The 18,514-nt window shown below is 34.1% G+C and overlaps 1 protein-coding gene across 1 annotated transcript in view; it reads left to right on the top strand.

Moving 5' to 3' along the window:
- Positions 1-18,514, top strand: part of LOC145258096 (b(0,+)-type amino acid transporter 1-like) — a 131,240-nt gene that overhangs the window by 707 nt on the left and 112,019 nt on the right. The gene's annotated exons all lie outside the window — the stretch shown is intronic.

Raw genomic sequence — 18,514 nt, 5'->3', positions numbered from 1 at the left:
AGTCAACAGGGATCTGGTCATTAAATGAATGGTCGAATCTCTGTTGATTTGGGGCCCAGGATAAAAATTCCTTAACTGGAGAGGCGGGGGGGGGGGCATTTAAACGGAGAAAGAAAATACGATAGGCCCTTTTTAATCTGTTTGCTACACTACGAAGACACGCATGTCGGTTTTTAATGTGGAGAAATACCGACTATCCTAAGACGAACTTGGATTAGGACACACACAAAAAAAATGATATATTATATAAAAGGGACTGTGTGTGTGTGTGTGTGTGTGTGTGTGTGTGTGTGTGAGTTCGCTCCCTATAGATTTCTAAGTGGCTGGACAAAAAAAAAAAAAAAAAAAATCACACCCACAAATGTACTTTATGTTCCTGGCAGTGTTCTTGGGTAGATTTTCTATCTGAATGTCTTCGATAAGTATCGATAATCGAAAAATCCGATGAAAGAGCACAACTGAACCATGATACTTGATTTTTGTATTTTAAACTTAAATTCAAGCCATAATTTTTATTGGTTTTATATCCCCTCTCTTTCTTTTCGGTTGATTATTCATCATAATTTATAACCCTAGCAAAGCCATTATCACAGCGCAAACGGAAAGGCCAGGCATATAAAATCGAGAGTTCTTTGATATGATAGGGAACTATCTCAAATGAATTTTCTGTTTGGAGCATAATTGAACCATGATTGCGTTTTACATTTTAATACGAGTCATTATATAAAAATATAAAAATCAACATAAAAAAATATAAAATCAACAATAGGTTCTCTACAGTGCAATGTAAACAACAATATATTGTGGACTAAGTCACTGGGAAGCGACATGTGAAGCTTCCTCCCAACTAGGGCAAACGATCTATTTGATTGAAAAATGGACGATTTCACCGATTTCGATGACAATAAAAATATGGAAGTGCAAAATATTTTTGCATCTTCATTCAATTCCGGGCAACATCGAGTCTCTCTGCTAGTATTTTTCTTTCACAACAGAAAAGTTATGATTGCGAATTGAGGAAAAACATAAACAAAAAAACAAAACAAAACTAAACAAAAACAAAACAAAAACAAATTAAAAACAAAAGAAAAACAAAACAAAATAAAACAAAACAAAAACAAAACGAAAACAAAACAAAAATAAAACAAAAACAAAACAAAAATATAAAAAATAAAACAAAAACAAAACAGAAATAAAACAGAAACAAAACAAAAATATAAAAAACAAAACAAAAACAAAACAAAAACAAAACAAAAACAAAAAACAAATATAACAAAAACAACACAAAAACAAAACAAAAAAACAAAAAAACAAAAACAAAACAAAAACAAAACAAAAACAAAAAAATATAAAACAAAAACAAAACAGAAACAAAACAAAAACAAAACAAAAATAAAACAAAAAACAAAAAAAAAACAAAAAAAACAAAACAAAAACAACACAAAAACAAAACAAAAACAAAAAAATAAAACAAAAACAAAACAAAAACAAAAGAAAAACAAAACAAAAACAAAAACAAAACAAAAGCAAAAAAAAAACAAGACAAAAACAAAACAAAAACAAAAAACAAAACAAAAACAAACAAAAAATAAAACAAAAACTAAACAAAAATAAAACAAAAACAAAACAAAAACAAAACAAAAACAAAAAAAAAACAAGACAAAAACAAAACAAAAACAAAAAACAAAACAAAAACAAACAAAAAATAAAACAAAAACAAAACAAAAATAAAACAAAAACAAAACAAAAATAAAACAAAATAAAAAAAAACAAAAAAAAACGAAACAAAAATAAAACAAAAACAAAACAAAAACAAAACAAAAACAACACGAAAACAAAAACAAATCAAAAATAAAACAAAACAAAAACAAATCAAAAATAAAACAAAACAAAAACAAATCAAAAACAAAACAAAAATAAAATAAAACAAAAACAAATCAAAAACAAAACAAAAATAAAATAAAACAAAAACAAAACAGAAATAAAACAAAAACAAAACGAAAACAAAACAAAAACAAAACAAAAACAACACGAAAACAAAAACAAAACAAAAATAAAATAAAACAAAAACAAAACAAAAATAAAACAAAAACAAAACAAAAACAAAAAAATTAAACGCAGACGAAACAAAAACAAAACAAAAATAAAACAAAAAAAAACAAAACAAAAACAAAACAAAAATAAAACAAAACAAAAAAACAAAACAAAAATAAAACAAAAACAAAACAAAACAAAAATAAAAAAAACAAAAAATATAAATAAAAAATAAAACAAAAACAAAACAAAAACAAAACCAAAAACAAAACTAAAACAAAAAAACAAAAAACAAAAATAAAACAAAAACAAAACAAAAACAAAAAAATAAAACAAAAACAAAACAGAAATAAAACAAAAACAAAACAAAAACAAAAAAATAAAACATAAACCAAAAAAACAAAACAAAAATAAAACAAAACAAAACAACAATAAAACAAAACCAAAACAAAAATAAAACAAAAACGAAAAAAACAAAACAGAAACAAAAACAAAACAAAAATAAAACAAAAACAAAACGAAAACAAAAAAAAATAAACAAAAACAAAACAAAAATAAAAACAAAAAAAAAACAAAACAAAAATAAAACAAAAACAAAACAAAAACAAAAAATAAAACAAAAAAAATATAAAAAATAAAACAAAAACAAAAAAAATAAAACAAAAATAAAACAAAAATAAAGCAAAAATCAAACCCAGCACAAACATTCAAAATAAAAAAGGATCTAAATTGCACCTCCAGAAATGTAGTATATGCACTAAGATGCACAACATGCAACAAATCCTACATAGGCGCCACCAAAAGTTTCAGCAATAGAGTGGCCTTACATAAGAGCAACATCAAAATTGCAAATAACAGACACCTCTATGTTTCAAAACACGTACACACATGCAGTGGAAACAGCTTCAAAATAATGCCAATCTTCCAAACAGACAATTATTTTTATTTACTTACACAAGAAAAAAATTTCATCACCAAATTCACTCCTGAACTGAACAGAACCTAATACCATCACACAAAAACATGAAATGCAAGGTACACTCGCATGCACACCCATACACATACACATATACACACCCACACATAAATCAGAACCGACACATTAAAACACACACACGTGCGCGCATACAACCACACACAGACATAACACTCCTATCTCTAATACAACACACTGAACAATACCAACCCTACTTAACCTCGAAACAAACAACACTAGGAGACACCTAGAACCATAGTATAATATCTGTTCCAACACCTCGCTCCCTCCTCAGTCAGGGGAGGAGAACCCCCTCATGACTGAAACGACTATCTTCCCTTCTATCATCCCCGTTCCATACCTACACCCCCTCCAATGCCCCCCCCTCTGGGGAAACAAAATCTTCCCCACACTAGGAACCGATCCTGGGCCTGGCCATACCCACATGGGGAGACAAATAAATAGAAACATTAAAAATCCCCTATTTTAAATACACCCCTCTTTCCAAACACACATAATATAAGACTAAAACGAAAAATCACAATACTAAAATCCAAGAATCCAAAAAATAAATATCAAAATAGAATGAAAGCACCCCTACCTTTACTTCAGAAGAGCCAGTCCCCCCTCCCCACACATACACATTAGTAACGACCTCGGACCACAGCCGCCTTCCTAAGGAAACAAATAACCCCAAAATACTATAAAACAATATACACATTCCCAAACCAATAAAAGCAAACACACACACGCACACACACACACGCACATACACACATAAACACGCACGCACACACACACACACACACACACACACACACACACACACACACACACACACACACACACACACACACACCCTACCCCACTCTAAAGGAAAAGAAAAACACATTAGCAGAAAGAGATAGCGACTGACTACAGCGAGGTCAAAATGTCCCTGGACAAACCAAATAAAAAAGCAATAAAAATTCAACATACCAATGAATAATAAACACTTACAAGCCTCCACCCCTTGGAAAAACTTCAAACTAACTACGAAAATCGCCATTTTTACACATTTGAAAATAATTTCTGACGAAGACGCATCACAGACCGTTTGAAACGCGCGTAAACGATTTCAATGACTTAAAAACATTATTACAATGATCCAAACATAATTCCCAATGAAAACCCAAGACACGGAATAATAAAATAATGTTAAAAAATACACATTGTTGGTGACTACTCCCTTATTTAAATATATATATATATATATATATATATATATATATATATATATATATATATATATATATATATCGTACAGGCAGTCGGGTTTCAATCCTGGTTTGAGGTAGTTGCCTGTCTAGCGGCACTGATGAGCTGTGAAACAGTGAAACAGTACTGTATGTGGATGACTGTATATATATATATATATATATATATATATATATATATATATATATATATATATATATATATATCTTAGCATCGGTAAATGCTAAATTCGCAGACAATGCCCATCTTTAAGTATTCTTAAAGGGCCTTGATAACTTGATAATATATATGTATATATATATAAAAATCCCCGAAACAGTGTTTCATGGTAAACAACTGATGATCCCTTGAAAAAAAAAAATAAAAAAAAAAAAAATAAAAAAATTGGTATTATAGTAAATTTGAGAGTTGATGCAGTGATTGCAGGTGATTAAATGACTTACTGACTAGATGTTTTTTTAACGAATGATAAAAAATAATTTTTTGTATGGTTTCAAATGTTAAAAACTTCAAAGACTATATATATATATATATATATATATATATATATATATATATTAGTGATGAGACGATTCCAAAATTTTTCCCGATTCCGATACAATTACCGATTCCTTTAAAAATTTCCGATTCCCATCCGATTCCCGATTCCGATTCTTTTAAAATTTATGCATATTTAATTAGAGATTTGTTTTGTTTTTGTTTTTTTCTTCCGTAAATTTTCAAATTATTACATAAACCTCTGGGTAATGTCCGCGTATATTTTTCCTCAAATGTTTGCTCTGTAATTGATTAAAAATTATAAGACAACAAAACATTTATTTTGATTTTAAAACAAAGCTATATTGTATCAGTTCGTATTTACTGTATTTGAACTACTTTTTCACTTAAGTAAGATTTGAACTCGGGTCTTCTTCGCCTGACCCATGGTGGTTGCCGTTGGTGCGCTACAGATGACCTGTTAACCAGTCCTCTCCATCATTCCCTGTCCTCCGCATGCTTGACAGCCTTGCTAAGCTTCAATTCTGTCTATTCTGTGATGTTGTCTTCTCATCTCTTCTTCTGTTTTCCTCTCTTTCTTCCGCCTCTGACTGTTCCCTGGAGCACTGTCTTAGCAAACTTCTCTCCTCTTGTTATGTGGCCGAACCATTTTAGTTTGCGCTTCCTGATTGTGATGAAACGATCTTCATAAGGACCAATGTCTTACCTTATTCTGTTGTTGACTTCCTCATTCGTTATGTGGTCTTTGTAAGAGACGCCAAGCAGTCTTCTGAAGCATCTCATTTCTGAGGCCTGAATCCTCTTCCCTAATTCTTCTGGTTGGTTGGTTGTTTTGTTTTACAGCATATCAACCTTTTTAATGCCGAATCTGGTGATTTTGAAGAACGATTTTTTGAATATATTGTATTTGTTTTTTAAGTCGTATTCTATTTAACCCATAGTTAGGACCCTAACAGGTGCTACCACTCCGGGTCAGAGTGGACCTGGGAGCAATGGCAATTAAAGGGTGGCTCCACACTCCCTAAGGCCTGCAAGCTGGGGCCTCACCATCGGATATAGTTTAAGGTCATATCCAGGACCCCTAATTCTTCTGTAAAGATCCATGTTTCACAAACATGGATCTTAACAGAAAACTGAGTGGACATGAGTCTTATCTTTGAGCATAGCTTGATTGCCTTATCCTTCCCAATGCTGTTCAACTTAACCAGTGTTACAGCTAACATTGCGATTCTAGGTTTGGACCTCTCATTTGAAACTATTGTTCCAAGATATTTGAAATTCTTCACAGTTTCAAGCTTTTCTCCGTTGACAGTGACGTCATTATTTGTCATTAGTTTTGTTTTATTTGCACTGATTTCCCTGCCGTCAGCGTAAACGCGACGGTATTGACAGAGTAAAACTACTGACTTAGTAACATTTACTCAGCTATTCCTTTCAATCCGAATAAATGTTTGCATAAAAGCAAGAAAAACTGTTATTAGTACATTGAGCATAGTTTTTCTGAAACGATGTAACATCTGTGATGGACAGCTATTAATCCAACCTATTTATACAAAAAGTAAAACAGGTAATCAATAAATTGTTTTTTTTTTTTTTTTTTTTACTTTTCTGCATTCGCGTTGATGATATAAAATGCATTACTTTATTTAGTCCTAATTTTTTTTTTTTTTTTTTTTTACAAGGTGATCACCACTTATCAAGGCCCGGAAGCCACTCAGGGATAAGGGTTATTGCATGTACAGTACGTTAGTGTGGGGGTTAATAAAAATGTCTACTTAAGGGGGCGGTTCATCAGGAATTTGTTTACGTTGGACTTGAAGACATCCAGGTTGTAGTCAGGTGGGAAGCAAGCAGACGGAACAGAGTTCCACAGGCGTGCAGTTCTAAGAAAGAAGCTTTTGTTCATGGAACCCACGTTTAGATTTAGGCATAGATACAGATAAATGACTGGAGCGAACAAAATGAAGCGAACAAAAAGACATTTAAAAAATGATCAGAAAAAATATCCAAACAATAATAATCTAAAAAAACATCTAAAAAATAATCTATTCCGAGAATCGTCCCAACACTACTATCTATACTCAACGTTTCTTGAAGTTTTTTTAGTAAATATTAAAAAATGAACCTTTAGTAAATACTTTTCATTCTTTTTCATTATTACGAAAACAGCATCCAAGTTGATGATGATAGGTACTGACTATATAAAAACTGGAACATTATAAGAATTTAAATGAAAGAAAAGGCAATCAGAACTAGAAATAGTAGTCAGCTGGGTGCGGCTTAGCAGGACGCTCATTTCTGCTTTTCAGTCACTCTGAGACAAAGACCAGACGTCTAGGATTTCCGCAGATGTGGCAACAATACTCCATCCTTGGCCGTACCTGGCTCTTATATAGGTAGAGAATTGCATTAGCAGGTAGATATCTACTGGATCGATAGAAGGATCCCACCATTTTTCCAGCGACCTTGGAAACGGATTATATGTATGCATTCCATTTCAGATCAAGAGTAAAGGTCAAGTCCAGAAGGTTGTCAAAACATGGATCTTCCCCAAGACGAGAGCCATTCATTTCAATTGATGCTAGATGGAGATCAGTGCGTTGATGATGTAAAGATAGGAGCTTGGTTTTAGATGCATTAAAAGTAACCAGCCACCTCTTTCCCCATTGTACCACTTTCTCAAGATTAGAGGAGAGAGAGAGAGAGAGAGAGAGAACTTGATCGTTTATGGCCTTTGATGTGCTGCCATAGATGGTAGTGTTGTCAGCATAAATGTCTACAAATGATCTAAGGATGTGATTTGGAAGATCATTATTGTAGATCAGGAAGAGAGTTGGACCCAGGATGGACTCCTGAAATTCCAGCATTAATACTATGAGCTTCTGATTTCTGCCCATCAATCACGACTCATAAACCTATCAAAGAGAAATGATTTAATAACTGAGAAGACATTTCCAGCTATACCGTAGCTGGAGATCTTGTGACGTAGGCCTTTATGCCATACCTTATCAAAGGCCTTTGTCGAGAGATTCACTAATCCTATGAGATATAACCATTAACACATCTGCTGTAGATCTAGCAGAACGGAAATCATATTGCATGTCACTTAGGTTATTTCTGCTGAGATGGTTGACGACTTCTTTATTTAATTAGGAGTCCAGCAATTTACTTATGACACACAGGAAAATAACGATAGAGCAGAGACTGGCTCGCAACGTCTCTTCTGTGAGAAAAAGGCTCCAGGGAAGAGAAAAGGGAAATATTCCCTAGACTACGAAGTTTATTTTATCTATCTTAGTTAATTGTGAAGTAAATAAAGTGAATGTACCTTTTCATATTTAAATAACTTCATTTGTGGAAGGTATATGCCGAGAAGAGAAAAGGGCATCCTCTCCTCGGCTATGAAGTCCATTTTGAACTCTGTCGAGGCAGGACAGGGTGCTTCTAGCAGCTCCTGCTCAGATATAGCAACGGTACTCCATCCTAGGACGTACTTGGCTCTTATACAGGTAGAAAATTGCATCAGAAGTGCACTATCTACTTGAGCGGCAGAATCATCAAACCATTTTTCCACTGACTTGGGCAACGGATTTGATGTACGTATTCCATTTCAGATCAGGAGTAAAGATCAGACACAGAAGCTTGTCAAAACATGGAGTCTCACCAGGACGAAAGTCATTCATTCCAATTTATGCGAAACAAGGGTTAGACCTAACGTTCACAGGAAACATGAGTTGGAAAAATTACATTGAGAGCATTGCCAGAAATGCTGCGAAATAGTTAGGTTCTCACCGTGCTAGAAAGCTACTAACGCCCGAAAGACCCCTGTACCTCTATAAGGCCACCGTTCGCCCATGTATGGAGTATTGTTGTCATATTTAGGCTGGTGCATCTGCTACTAGTCTCTCACTCCTAGACCAGGTTCAAAAGAGTCGCTAACCTGATAGGTCCTGAACTATCATCTAAGCTTCAGCCTCTGTCCCGTAATGTAGCATGCTTCTGCCTGTTCTACAAGTATTTCAATGCTGAATGCTCTGATGAACTGCAAGCACTTGTGCCCCCTCGACGTAAATACCCCCGACAAACCCGACAAGCAGCAAAATCCCACCCCTTCACAGTTGAGATCGCTAGATGTAAGAGAGCCTTCTACTCCAGTAGTTTCTTCCCCAGAACCGCTGGACTTTGGAATTCCCTTCCGAGTTTCTGCTTCCTCAACTGTACTGACATGCAGAAGTTCAAGTGTAACGTGAACCGACATTTTGCTGCTCAACTCCCCACATATTACCCCTGTAGCTTATGTCCCTTATAGTAGTCCCTTACAGCAAAGTGGCAATGTGCCTTGTTTGGGGTGAAATTGCAATAAAAAAAAAGATGTAAAGATAGAAACTTGTTTTTTTTTCAGCCCTTTCCAAATTGCACCACTTTATATCTTGAAGATGTAAAGACAAAAACGATGAAAGTTGGTTTAGTGCTTTTGTCATATCATGATATTTTTCCATTTTTTTTATTTTAAAGAAAACCATTTTAAACTTAGTTGATAAATGTTCACTAATATATTCTTGTAACAGAGCGCATCTGAGTGCGTATGAAAATATCAGCAGCAGCCGAAAGATGGAAGACAAATGATTGTATTAGCAGTAGGAGCAGCGTTTTAACGTGCATGCAGATTGTACATGGGTTTTCGTCTGTAGAAAAAAAGGACACCACATGCATAGGGGAGAAATGATGGCAGGGCAAAGAAAATTAATGTGTAAAGTCACGGACGAGAATGGGCCAGCTGTTGCTGACATGTGGTCGGAGGAAGGAGTAAAAGCTGCATGCTAGATGGACATGTGGCAGCGAGAGACTTTTTAATTTGTATCGAGATGGAAGTGTAACAATAATAAATGCTTTTGTTAAAACCGTATTTATTTATTTTTGTTCGTTTTTGACAGTGCCAGGCGGCATGGGGCGTCCAAGAGAAGTTTTAACTGTAACGAACACAGTTCGTTCGTAATGGCCACGTTACATTTTTATTTAATTTTATTTACATACACAATACATAATTCACATGCATGCACATACATACATATACATACACACATGCATACATACACATACATACACATATATACACGCATATACAAATACAAACACACATATACATACATATACACATACAAATACGTACACATATATGCACATATATATACATATACATACATTTATCTACATATACATACACATACACATATATGCATTTATACACATACACATATATATGCATATATGATGATTTCAACGTCTTGTCAGACGAGTGCCACTCCCTCAGGCACTGAAAGTCCATGAGCTGAAAATGACTTTAGTCCTGCCGGCAAAATTCACACATTCAAACAGACATGACACTGAAGACGGTCACTAGTATGCATACATATATATATATATATATATATATATACATGCACGCATACATACATATATACACATATATACGCATACACACATACATATAACACACATATATGCATACATACATACACAATGCATAATACACATACATATACATACATAAACATACACAAGACGGTCAGTGGCATACATACATATATATATAAATGCAAATATACATATATACACATACACACATACATATCTGTAAACATACACACACATATATATATATACACAATTCATAATACACATACATACATACACACACGCATATACAAATACATACACATATATACATATACACGTATGTACACATATGCACATATATATACATACACTTACCTACATATACATACACATACATGAATATGCACTCATACACAAACAGGCACATACATACATACACATATACATGCATACATATACATACACACATGCATATATACACATACATACACATACACATACAAACAATATATATACGTATATACATACACACATACACATGCAAACAATATATATACGTATATATATACACACACATACATATATACATACATATACACATATACATACATATACACATAGATATACGCACATAAACATACACCTGTACATGAACATACATACACCTATACATACATATATACATATAATGATGGCAAATCAATTATTACATGCTTCCAGCAATTCAGGCCTACACGCGTCACAACTTTTCCATGGCTGAGGGAGTATCTATACACAGATGATGTTACAGAGTTTTAGCTTTGTACGACAGCTAAATCTCTCTCTCGGTTCAAAATGTTGACATCCAGCAACAAGCAAGAGCAAGATAGCCAGCAACAAGTCAAACTGCAGACCAGCTTAATGCGGGTACTGGTTTCCCGCTTTATGTTTTTTTTTTAATCTAAGATTTGCTTCTCCTATAGGGGTTGCCTTCACCACTGCTTACAGGAGCCCTCTCCACCCCACATACGCATGACAATAAACACATGCATACATACAGATGTACGCCAACATACGTATGTGTGTGCACACACAGGCAACCATAATCACGTAGAGGCACACAAATATGCACATACATATGCCTATACATACGTACACACACATATACATGTAAAATACACATGAAGGAACATTCCAAAAGTCATACATAGTAAGTGATCAGGGGCTGGACCGTTTTTGTCCCTTTTCCTTCTTGATCTTTTTCTTCATTCCTTTTTTTTTAATTTTTAAATTTTTTTTTTTTAATAAACAGTTTGTTTTAGACTCACACTTATGCAGTACACGATGCTGATGATGTTGACAAATTCACACAATTTTCCAAATAACTCAACGTACGAATCGACGAAAAGCAACAGTCCAATTGATATGATTTACAGACGCTAGGATTTTTTAAAAAATAAAACGTTTGTTTTAGACTCGCACGTATGCAGCACATGATAATGATTATGATCATGTTGACAAATTCACACATAATTTTCCAAATATATATACACATACATATATATATATACATACACACACAAACATATATACATATATACATACACACATAAACATATATGCACGCATACATATATACATACATATACACATAGATATGCATACATATACATACACATGTATATATATACACATACATACACACATACATATGCATACACATGTATATATATACACATACATACACACATAGATACATATAATGGTGGTAGATCAATTATTACATGCTTCTATCATTTCAGGCCTACACGCGTCACAACTTTTCCATCGCCACAGGACTATTTTTTATAGACAAATGCCTGAGGGAGTATCTATACAAAGATGATGTTACAGAGTTTGTACAACAGCTAAATCTCTCTCTCGGTTCAAAATGTTAACATCCAGCAACAAGCAAGAGCAAGGTAGCCAGTAACAAGTCAAACTGCAGACCAGCTTAATGCGGGTACTGGTCTCCAGCTTTATGGTTTTTCAAATTAGAGATTTGCTTCTCCTAGAGGGGTTGCCTTCACCACGGCTTACGGGAACTCTCTCCACCCCACATACACATGGAAATAAACACATGCATGCACACATACATGCATACATACAGATGTACGCAAACATACATATGCATGTACACATACATGCAAACATACACGCATAGAAGCACACATATATTCATATACATACATATGCATATACACAGGTACACATGCACATACATGTAAAATACACATAAAGGAACGTTCCAATACATCCTCAATGATCAGGACGACGATGATAGTGATGGGTACGATTAAATGAGTTTGACATCAATAAAAAAAAACAATCCAATATAAACGATTTGTAGAAGAGACAGTCACTCGTTGAAGTGTTTGTGCAACTTTACAAATGAATGGACGTAGGAATCAGACGAAAACAAAAATACAAACGATCAGTGTTTAAAACGGCTGGACTTTTCTTGAAATAAAATTTTTTTTTTTATAAGACGCACACTTCTGCTGTAGATAATGATGATGATGACAAATTTCACACATTATTTTACAAATAAATGGACGTAGGAATCAGACGAAAACAAAAGTCCAACTGATCAGTATTAAAAACGCCTACATATACACATAGACACACATAGACATACATACACATACATACACACACACGCGTACACACACACACGTACACACATACACACACAAAGTGGCTTTTATAAAATAATAGAAATATAAAGTTAAAAAAACATAATTCGGGTTATAATGAAGCATGGGATAATATTACGTTATTATTTTTGAGATGAGGATTGGTTATGCGTATTATTTGGATTCTTCGGACTACTGATCTCATCTTGAGTGTCATTTTCACAACGTTTCGGTCGATGTAACCTCCGATCTTCTTCAGATGTATCTTGTCGAACTAGGGAATGTTTCTGTCGAACTCGGGAATTTGGACGGATTTCGAGCGGAAACCTTTATTTACTTCACGCATGCTCTTGTTCTGTCAACCACGTCTGAATAGACGTCCTAAGTAATTTGCAATTGTATTTTTCGGTCGCCTACACTGAGGATTGAACCTCCAACCTACAAGAGAATATCCCTTTTTACAATCGATTTTTCCAAGTACTTTAACCTCTGCGCCACGGGTCCTTGCGGACATTTATCTAATTCATAAAACGAGAGAAAAAAAAAAAAAAGAAAAAGAAATTCGATTAAAAAATAGAAAACTAGAACTCGAAATATCTTTCGACCGGCACATCTCATCGTCAAGAATAAAATGTCGGTGAATAATGTTTAAAATAAATAAATTAATATTTACATAAAATTTGCATTAGAGTAAAAAAAAAAACTGAGAAAAGAATAAACGTAAAAAAAAGCATTGAATAAATAGCAAAGGAAACGAAGCAGAAATTGCTATTTGCAAACAACAAAGAAGTTCAGAAATTGCTATTTGCAAAGAAGCACAGAATAAAAAAATATATCAACGAAATAGAGGCAAACTATTGAAATCTGTGTAACTTATTTAAGAGCTTGCAGATCGAGGTTATACGGATGGTTACGCTTATGACCTCCAATACATTGAGGTGATGTTTGAAGCAAGATTTGTGTGCGGTACAAAACAGCTATCAGAGTACGCCTCCAAGCACTTTATTATAATACAGATGTACACCAATGGATGACTCGTGAATTCGTGATCACACGGATGTGTTCTGTAAACGTCCAGATGCTCTCGTTGATATATTTCTTTTCAATCTCCATGGCTTGCTAAAACAAGCAGGGATCTGCTATGCCACTCTGATTTCCAATTGTTGAAAAGTACGACCAACATATTCAGTCTCATACTGAAATTTAACTTTATATACTACTGAACTTTTTGTATTGTGCTAAGAACATCTTTAAGAAATGTGCGGTGAATCTTCTTGTTCATGGGAACTAACGAATCCCAAATAATATACTAATTTGCATATTCTTTTAAACATTCATTTCATTTCCAATTAATTTTTTTTTTTTGGGGGGGGGGAATGATCACTTTAGTTAACTATTACGTGTAAGCAAATATTTTACATGATTTATACTTGCATAATATTTGTGTAAAACGGTTATAGTAAACACAAACCTCTTTCTATATATATTTATGTATGCGTATATATATTTGTTAAAAATTTTGACTAACAAACTCCTCAGTCAGTTTTGATCTATAGACATGAAACTTTATATGTAGGGTCTTTGAATCCATGCGAAACTTCATATTTGGGTTTTAGCCGGGAAAAATCGGTGCCAAAGTGTGAAAATTAAAAAAAATGCCATTTGCCGGGTGAATGTTGAACGAAAGCATTATGAATATGCATGCATAACGTAATAGCTATTGGTTCATGTTTTAATTTCTAATCTCGCAGCAAATATGTTTTCATAGCTCATGCATTAACGCCAAAGGAAAAAGTAAATCGTAAGTTAAACGTTTTGGTTTCGATTCTCGGTGGTGGCGCACGTGTCATTTTTTTTTTTTTTTTAAAACTTTTTAAATCATTACTATATATTGGGTCCAATATAATATAATAATAAATATGAAATCTGCATTAATCAAAATATCATATTCAAGCGTATTTTACGACTGGGAAATGCCGGACGGCCTGCTAGTATATATACAAACTATAAAGTAAATAAAAGTTGGTTTCCTATAAAGTTATTGTCTGTCCTTTTTACCAAAACATCTCCAAACGGTATAGGACCTTTCTGCTTTGCTCTCCATAATGAACAGTAACTATTGGGGGGGGGGGAACTATTTAACTTCAGGGAAAGTCATTTACTTCGTTGAGGAAAACCAATTATGAACCAAACAAATTGGAAGAGAATCCTACCCTTATGAATCTTAGGTAGCCTGTACATTCTTGGCCGTTGTGGACCTGCCATCCTTACTAATTGTTAAAATTATTAAAATGTTTTTGCTGATGATATATATATATATATATATATATATATATATATATATATATATATATATATATACTAGCAAAAGTACCCATCGTTGACTGGGTTCAAAAACAGCCTACAGAAAATGGGCTCTGATTTATGAAAGTATGATAGGTTATGAAAAGGAAGGGTTGTAAAGAGATAGCTTCGAATTTGGGTGTATCAAAACCAAAGCAAAATATGATGAAAGTAAAAATAAAATAGATAAACCCCATAATTTATTAGACCATACCTGTTCACACTGAAACACTTATCACAATATTCTGTGGATCTATATAAAAAAAACTTGTTAAACTTTGTGACATATTTCCATTCTATGGAGGTCAGGCGCGAATGAACACCCCATAATTTTATTATACCATATTTCTTCAAACTGAAGCATAATTATCAAAGTATACTTATGCAGATAGATATTTATATATATGTATTTATTAAAGTTTGTGCCTATTGCCATTCTATGGAGGCTAGGCGCGAACGCAGACCCCACAATTTTATTATACCATCCCTATTTAAGTTAAAACACACTTATCAAGTTATTATTATGTACATCTATATCAAAAACACTTGTAAACGCTTTTTTTAAAATTTTATTTATTTCCATACTTTGTGGACCAGGCACGTACGAAGACACCACAATTTTAATGAATCATCATTATGCCAGATTAAACATACCCATTCCTGTGTCTTGATACATCTATCATTATATGTGATCAGTTTTCTATAATAGTCAACCATATAGGAGCCTATTCGTGTCCAGACACATACACACAGACGTTCAGCTTTATATATATATATATATATATATATATATATATATATATATATATATATATATATATATATATATATATATATCACTGTATATATTATCTATTATCTATCATTTATTCATAATTAACGATTGCCATACTGTGTAAAATTATATACTAGGTCAATAATGGTAGATTGTCGGCCATATTCGACTTTTCAATCTCTCCACGTATTGCGGCTTTTCAATGTTCTACTAACCGTACTTTTGGTGGACAACATGTCTTACCTTTGTATAGTTCTCCACGTTTACATGGGATTTCATATACACAGTTCTTAGTCATGATTTCTTCTGTTGGGGGCTTGACTCTCACAAGCTGTTTCCGGAGAGTTGAATCTCTCCTGAATACTGGCGACACGTCATATGGATTACATATTCGTTGAGGGTTTTCAGACAAGATACTGTATGAAACGAATAACCAATTCTTATCTACAAAATTCAGAAATGTAATGATTGTTACAGTTGTTGCTATTATTAGTTATAATTAGTTTTTTCTTCTTCGTTATATATATATATATATATATATATATATATGCAACGTCTTGTTAAACGAGTGCCACTCACTCAGACACTTAAAGTCCATGAGCCCAAATGCCTGAGGGAGTATCTATACAAAGATGATGTTACAGAGTCTTAGCTTTGTACGACAGCTAAGTCTCTCTCTCGGTTCAAAATGTTGAGATCCAGCAACAAGCAAGAGCAAGATAACCAGCAACAAGTTAAACTACAGACCAGCTTAATGCGGGTACTGGTCTCCCGCTTTATGCTTTTTTATATCAGAGATTTGCTCCTCCTAGAAAGGTTGCCTTCACCATGGTTTACGGGAGCCCTCTCCCCCCCAACACACATACACACACAATAGTGCTAGTTGGCCGTTGACCCCCCCCAAAAAAAGGGTTCATTCGTCCTTTGGAAGGTTTTGTCTTTAATCCTTCAGGGAGACTAGCCGCCCTCCTCACGAAACAAGTCTGGTGGGAGAACCAGTTTAGTCGCCGGTGACCCGACCATGAGGCAGGTAGTACTGGGTTACATGGTACCAGTAGCATATGACATGACCTGACATATATATATATATATATATATATATATATATATATATATATATATATATATAAACTAACACGGGGGTGGGCGCCTGGCTTTGCCCAGTCGAAAAATATGCTTAAATACTATATTTTAATTTGTCCATATTTAGTATATATTATTATAGAGTCGTGATTTCAAAAGTAAAAAAAAGAAAAGTATTTAGGTGCTATCAGCTACAATCGAAACTGAAAGTAAAACTATAGCATTCAAAGCTGGTGACGTTACCACTTTACCAACCTGACACGCATTTTTTATATAGGAGTCATCACCTATCAAGCCGCAGAGGCTACTCGAGGATAAGGGTTAAAGAGTGTACAGTAGTCAATGGGACAATATCATAGTAATCGTTAGTAGTGCAAATTTGGTAAATTGGATTATTTAAGGGGAACGGCTCATCAAGAACTTGTTTACATTGGACTTGATGACGACCATATTGTAATCGGCTGGAAAGCATGCAAACGGAAGACAGTTCCACAGGCGTGTAGTTCTAAGAAAAAAAGATTACCTCAAGTCCATTGGTGATAGTTGGGATAGAGCACATGTTTCTGTTTAGGATTCTTTTTGCTATTTGCCAAAACTGCTGGGAACCAAGTCGCTGCTCAGCCATTTTAGACTTAACGAACTGAGCATACAACTCTCTAGCATTCTTCATTACTCTTTTATAGTGGTTGCTGGCAGTCCTGAAAGCAGCTTTAGTCTCAGTACATCTGTTACGTTGGAAGCAATGGAAAAAGTGATTTTCGTGTGGCAGCAGCACATTCCGGCTGTTCTGTTAGGTTTTTGCTGGAATTTTTTTCGAAGGTATGAAACCGTCTATATGTACATATAACCATTCCGTCGGGTCTGAGAGTACAGAGGACATATCCTTTTTAACATGGAACGCAGAGGTAGGTCAGGTATGAATGTACGGAAGCTATCCCAGTCAGCTATAGAGTATCGATATATTGTACGGCGAAGAGATACGTCTGAGGACTTATTACATTTTTTTTTATCTTAACTGATACAACAGAATGATTGGAAGATCCCAGTGGAGACAGAACGGAAGATGAACATAGCTCAGGGCAAGTTGAGAGAAAAAAATTTAGGAGACTTGCATACTGACCGTCAGAGTCGGGCACATGGGTGGGTTCGTGAATAATATGAGCTAGGTCATAAGCAATGGAGAAATCGTGACAGAACCTCCACCCAATTATCTGTCTATTTTGAATAGCTCAATGATTCCTCATTGTGAACTTTGAAGTCTCCACAGACGTGAATGTTAGTCGAAGGATGAGTAGACAGGATGTGGTCAATTTTCTCAGATAACTGATTAAAAATAAACTAAGCTGAATGTACAAAATGTATAACGATTTTTTCAATTTTGACTTCTTTTTGACCTCTTAAAAACAATTTTAACCAGCGAAAGACCCATGAAAAGAACGGTTCATAAAAATCCAATCATTTGAGGCCCCTAGAGCTGCTCTGTGACTTTTAGTTTCG

Source organism: Euprymna scolopes, chromosome 33, assembly GCF_053919585.1.
Source record: "Euprymna scolopes isolate OS-2025 chromosome 33, ASM5391958v1, whole genome shotgun sequence".
In the NCBI taxonomy this organism is placed as follows: Eukaryota; Metazoa; Mollusca; class Cephalopoda; order Sepiida; family Sepiolidae; genus Euprymna; species Euprymna scolopes.
Note: the sequence above shows the minus strand (reverse complement) of the source record. Positions and strands in the feature narration are given on the sequence as shown.